Below are 6280 nucleotides of genomic sequence, written 5' to 3' on the forward strand. Positions count from 1 at the left end.
CTCCTGCGGCGATGTCCTGGGGCTATGATGATTGATCTTCAATCACCGCAACCATCTTCCTTTGTGCTAGGTATGACTCCAGCCAGTGGAGAGTTTTCCCCTCGATTCCCACTGACTTCAGTTTTACTAGGGCTCCTTCATGCCACACTCGGTCAAATGCTGCCTTGATGTCAAGGGCAGTCACTCTCACTTCTCTTCTGAAATTCAGCTCCTTTGTCCATGTTTGGACCAAGGCTGCAATGAGGTCAGGAGCCGAGTGGTCTTGGCAGAACCCAAACTGGGCATCAGTGAGCAGGTTATAGATGAGTAAGTGCCGCTTGATAGCACTGTCAATGACATCTTTCATCACTTTGCTGATGATTGAGAGTAAACTGATGGGGCGGTAATTGGCTGGATTGGATTTGTCCTGCTTTTTGTGGACGGCACATACCTAGGCAGCTTTCCACATTGTTGGGTAGATGCCTGTCTTGTAGCTGTACTGGAACAGCTTGGCTAGAAGCATGGCTAGTTCTGGAGCACAAGTCTTCAACACAACAGCCGGGATATTGTTGGGGCCCACAGCTTTTGCTGTATCCAGTGCGCTCAGCCATTTCTTGATATCACGTGGAGTGAATCGAATTGGCTGAAGACTGGATTCTGTGATGGTGGGGACTTCAGGAGGAGGCCGAGATGGATCATCCACTCGGCACTTCTGGCTGAAGATGGCTGCAAATGCTTCAGCCTTGTCTTTTGCTCTCCGTGCTGGGCTCCGTCATCATTGAGGATGGGGATGTTCATGGGGTCTCTTCCTCTTGTCTGTTGTTTAATGGTCCACCACTATTTACGACTGGATGTGGCAGGACTGCAGAGCTTTGATCTGATCCGTTGGTTGTGGGATCGTTTAGCTCTGTTTATAGCATGCTGCTTCTGTTGTTTTGCATGCAGTCCTGTATTGCAGCTTGCCTGGGTTGGCACCACATTTTTAGGTATGCCTGGCGCTGCTCCTGGCATGCAGTTCTGCACTCCTCATTGAACGAGGGTTGGTTGCCTGGCTTGGTGTTAATGGTAGAGTGAAGGATATGCCAGGCAATGAGTTTACAGATTATGGTGGAGTAAAATTCTGCTGCTGTTGATGGACCACAGCATTTCATGGATGCCCAGTTTTGAGCTGCTAGATCTGTTCTGAATCTAACCCATTTAGCGTGGCGGTAGTGCCATGCAACACGATGAAGGGTGTCTTCAGTGTGAAGTTGAGACTTCGTCTCCACAAAGACTGTGCGGTCGTCATTCCTACCAATACTGTCATGGACAGATGCATCTGCGACAGGTAACAGCTGTGAGGACGAGGTTAAGTAGATTTTTCCCTCATGTTGGTTCTCTCACCACCTGCTGCAGGCCCAGTCTGGCAGCTATGTCCTTCAGAACTCGGCCAGCTCAGTCAGTAGTGGTGCTACCGAGCCACTCTTGGTGATGGGCATTGAAATCCCCACCCAGAGTACATTCTGTGCCCTTGCTACTATCAGTGCTTCTTCCAGGTGGTGTTCAACATGGAGGAGTACTGATTCATCAGCTGAGGGAGGGTGGTAGGTGGTAATCAGCAGGAGGTTTCCTTGCCCATGTTTGACTTGATGCCATGAAACATAGAAACATAGAAAATAGGAGCAGGAGTAGGCCATTCGGCCCCTCGAGCCTGCTCCGCCATTCAATTAAATCATGGCTGTCCCTTCCTTCTCCCCATATCACTTGATCCCTTTAGCCTTAAGAAATATATCTAACTCCTTCTTGAATACATTTAATGAATTGGCCTCCACTGCCTTCTGTGGTAGAGAATTCCATAGGTTCACCACTCTCTGGGTGAAGAAATTCCTCCTCATCTCTGTCCTAAATGGCTTACCCCTTATCCTTAGACTGTGACCCCTGGTTCTGGACTCCCCGGCCATCGGGAACATCCTTCCTGCATCTAGTCTGTCTAGTCCTGTCAGAATTTTATAAGTTTCAATGAGGTCCCCGCTCATTCTTCTAAACTCCAGCGAGTACAAGCCCAATTGACCCAATCTCTCCTCATACGTCATTCCTGCCATCCCAGGTATCAGTCTGGTGAATCTTCGCTGCACTCCCTCCATGGCAAGAACATCCTTCCTCAGATAAGGTGACCAAAACTGCACACAATACTCAAGGTGTGGTCTCACCAAGGCCCTGTACAATTGCAGCAAGACATCCTTGTTCCTGTACTCAAACCCTCTCACTACGAAGGCCAACATATCATTTGCCTTCTTAACTGCCTGCTGCACCTGCATGCTTACCTTCAGCGACTGGTGCACAAGGACACCCAGGTCTCAGTGCACTTCCCCTTCTCCCAATCTATTGCCATTCAGATAATAATCTGCCTTCCTGTTTTTGCCACCAAAGTGGATAACCTCACATTTATCCACATTATACTGCATCTGCCATGCTTCTGCCCAATCACCCAACCTGTCCAAATCATACTGGAGTTTCTCGGCATCCTCCTCACAGCACACACGCCCACCCAGCTTTGTGTCGTCTGCAAACTTGGAGATATTACATCTAGTTCCCTCGTCTAGATCATTTATATATATTGCGAATAGCTGGGGTCCTAGGACCGATCCCTGCGGTACCCCACTAGTCACTGCCTGCCACTCGGAAAAAGACCCATTTATTCCAACTCTTTGCTTCCTGTCTGCCAACCAGTTCACTATCCAAGTCAGTACCTTGCCCCCAATCCCATGTGCCTTAACTTTACACGTTAATCTCTTATGCGGGACCTTATCGAAAGCCTTCTGAAAGTCCAAGTACACCACATCCACTGGTTCTCCCTTATCTATTCTACCAGTTACATCCTCAAAAAATTCCAGTAGTCAAGCACGATTTACCTTGTGTGAATCCATGTTGACTTTGTCCGATCCTGTCACTGTTTTCCAAGTGCTCTGCTATTACATCATTTATAATGGACTCTAGCATTTTCCCCACTACCAATGTCAGGCTTACTGGTCCATAATGCCCCGTTAGACTTCATGGAGTCCGGAGTCAATGTTGAGGACTCCCAGGGCCACTCCTTCCTGACTGTATACCACTGTGCCACCACCCCTGGTGGGTCTGTCCTGCCGGTGGGACAGGACATACCCAGGGATGATAATGGAGGAGTCTGGGACATTGGTTGAAAGGTCTGATTATGTGAGTATGACTATGTCAGGCTTATGCTTGACCAGGCTGTGGGCCAGCTCTCCCAATTTTGGCACAAGTCCCCAGATGTTAGTGAGGACTTTGCAATAGCGACAGGGGTGGGTGTGCCTGTGTCGTGTCCGAAGCCTGTGCTGAGGTCGATGCCGGGTGGTCCATCCGGTTTTATTCTTATCATTGCTGTTTCTTGTAGTGGTTTGTTACAACTGAGTGGCTTGCTAGGCCATTCTAAGGGCAGTTAAGAGTCAACCACATTGGTGTGGGTCTGAAGTCACATAGCAGCCAGACCAGGTAAGGACAGCAGTTTTCCTTCCCTAAAGAACATTAGTGAACGAGATGGGTTTTTAATGACACTCCATATCCCTGCACATGTTTCTCCTTCAATTATTTATCCAATTCCCAAATCAACTCTTCCACTGAGAATACATTTCTGTAAAAGATAATTTTGAAGGATCTTGAATCCATGTAAACAAAGCAAACACAGGTGTTCAAATTATCCATCTCTCTCTCAGCTATGCTCTCAAGCAGAAAATAAACACTTTAGCTTAAATGTGAAACTTTACCTGAACAAAGCTATGAAAGTCACAGGTTTTTAAATCATTTGGAAAAAGGAACTATGAGATCCTATTACAACACACAATTGAAATAAGTTGCATTTATGAAGTGCCTTTAATGTAGAAAAACAGGCATAATCAGACAAAAATGGACACAGAGCCAAAAAAAAGTATATTAAGAGGGGTGACCAAAAGCTTGGTCAAAGAGGGTGTTTTAAGGAGGGTCTGAAAGGAGAGGAGAGGCAGGGGCGTTTACAAGCATACATAAATTTCAGACAGGAAATGGTCAGCTGGTCCAGCCAGCCTGTCCCGTACAGTTGGGATGCCTTATGCATCAGGTGAAGAGACTCCCTACCCCTAGGTGCCATATAGTCTCCTGGGAGAAGTGAAAACCCAGATCAAAAACCCAAGGGCAATTAAGGGGGGGAAATCTGGAAAATTCCTCTCAAAACCCACCAGGAGGGAATTCCTGAGCTTAGGTTTGAGACAATCTTCTCTCTTAGGCAGTCCCTCGGAACCGAGGATGACTTGCTTCTACATTAAAAATGAGCTCGCAGGTGACTGATGAGTCCAATGCGGGATCTGCAGTCTGTCACAGGTGGGGCAGACGGTGGTTGAAGGGGCGGGTGGGTGGGGTGCTTGGGTTGACGTGCGCTCCTTGCGCTTGGCTTCCGCTTGCTCCCGGCGAAGAGACTCGAGGTGTTCGGCGCCTTCCCGGATGCTTCTCCTCCACTTTGTGCGGTCTTGGGCCAGGGATTCCCAGGTGTCGGTGGGGATGTTACATTTTTTCAAGGAGGCTTTGAAGGTGTCCTTGAAGTGTTTCCTCTGCCCACCTGGGGCTCTCTTGGCGTGCGGAGCTCCGATTAGAACGCTTGTTTTGGGAGTCTTGTAGCGGGCACGTGGACAATGTGACCTGTCCATCGGAGCTGATTGAACGTGGTCAGAGCTTCGATGCTGGGGATGTTGGCCTGAGCAAGAACACTGACGTTGGTGCGCCTATCCTGCCAATGGATTTGCAGGATCTTGCAGAGGCAGCGTTGGTGGTACCTCTCCAGTGCTTTGAGGTGCCTGCTGTACATGGTCCATGTCTCTGAGGCATACAGCAGGGCAGGTATCACTGCTGCCCTGTAGACCATGAGCTTAGTGCCGGGTTTGAGGCCCTGGTCTTCAAACACTCTCTTCCTCAGGCGACCGAAGGCTGCACTGGCACACTGAAGGCGGTGTTGGACTTCGTCGTCGACGTCTGCCCTTGTTGACAGTAGGCTGCCGAGGTATGGAAAGTGGTCCACGTTGTCCAAGGCCTTGCCGTGGATTTTGATAATTGGGGGGGCAGCACTGTAAGACAGCTGAAGGTACAACTATCAATGTTGGACCGAAGGGGGATGCACAAGAGGCGAGAGATGAAGGAACAGAGACATCTGGGGCAGGGGGGTTATAGAGTTGGAGGAGGTTAGAGATAGGGAGGGCGAGACCATGAAGGGATTTAAGTATGATGAGAATTTTAAATTGCTGGCATTGGGGGAACCGTGAGCCAGTGTAGCTCAGCAATGACAGAGGTAATGGGTGAGCAGCAGTAATTAGACAAAAATAGTGGCCATAAAATATTTTGAATGATTTAATTGGTTCACTTGCTTCTTAGTCGCAATTATATTTGTAAACTCGATCAACTGGAAAAAATAAATCCAAGTGGGTTGAATTTGAATATGAGCCAATCAGCTGTGTATGACACAGAAATGTGGCTAATATGGGTGCGGTCAGAATTTGATAGACAGGAAGTGAAATGTAAGCATACTGTTTTTAATATAGGGTTCATTTTGCACTCTGGAACCCGAGCAGGGAGGGATCTAATGTGATTCAAATCAATAGGAAATGTCTACATGCCAGACTGTCTGAATCTCTGCAGAAGGCAAGAAAGACAACAACAGAATGAGACAATAATTTACAAGTCAGTGTGTGTGATTTATCGAACAGGAAAGGTGCCTAGAAATCTGAAGTGTCTTAATGTTACCAGCAGGACTCATTAGGATCAGCTTTGATTGGAGAACCAAAGTCCCTTTCGCTATACCTGGGGAAGGGGAAAAACAGTCTGGCAAATATATGTCGCACTTAACCGTAAGAGCACACATTTAGCCCAACAGCATTCTCCCCGTCACCCTTCTCCATTCCACTACCTCACAACATCCCCCATCCTCTCTCCCCCTCCTCCCATTCCCCCTAGCTGGGTCAATCTCCTACCCTATAACCTTGCTTGACGTTAGTACTGCACTTGGCCTTGATTCCCTGTGTGCAATGTTGTGGGAGATCAACTGGTTTTAGATTAAAATCCGTAGGTATGTCACCCAATTCTATTATGCGTGAGGTGGTGCTGTGAGGGGACTTTTCAGTGTAAAATGTAACAGGCTTTCAAAATAGCTACAAATACATACAGGTGATAATGATTATACTCTGCATTAATTTCTACAGTGGCCAGCAGGAGCCTTGCACCAGAGCATCTGCTGCATGACGAAGTCTTGGTTATCATTTAATGTTTCTCCTAGTTTGCAAATCAA

The sequence above is a fragment of the Somniosus microcephalus genome, chromosome 12 (genome assembly GCF_052327205.1).
Source record: "Somniosus microcephalus isolate GS21.2 chromosome 12, FLI_Smic_1.0, whole genome shotgun sequence".
NCBI lineage: Eukaryota > Metazoa > Chordata > Chondrichthyes > Squaliformes > Somniosidae > Somniosus > Somniosus microcephalus.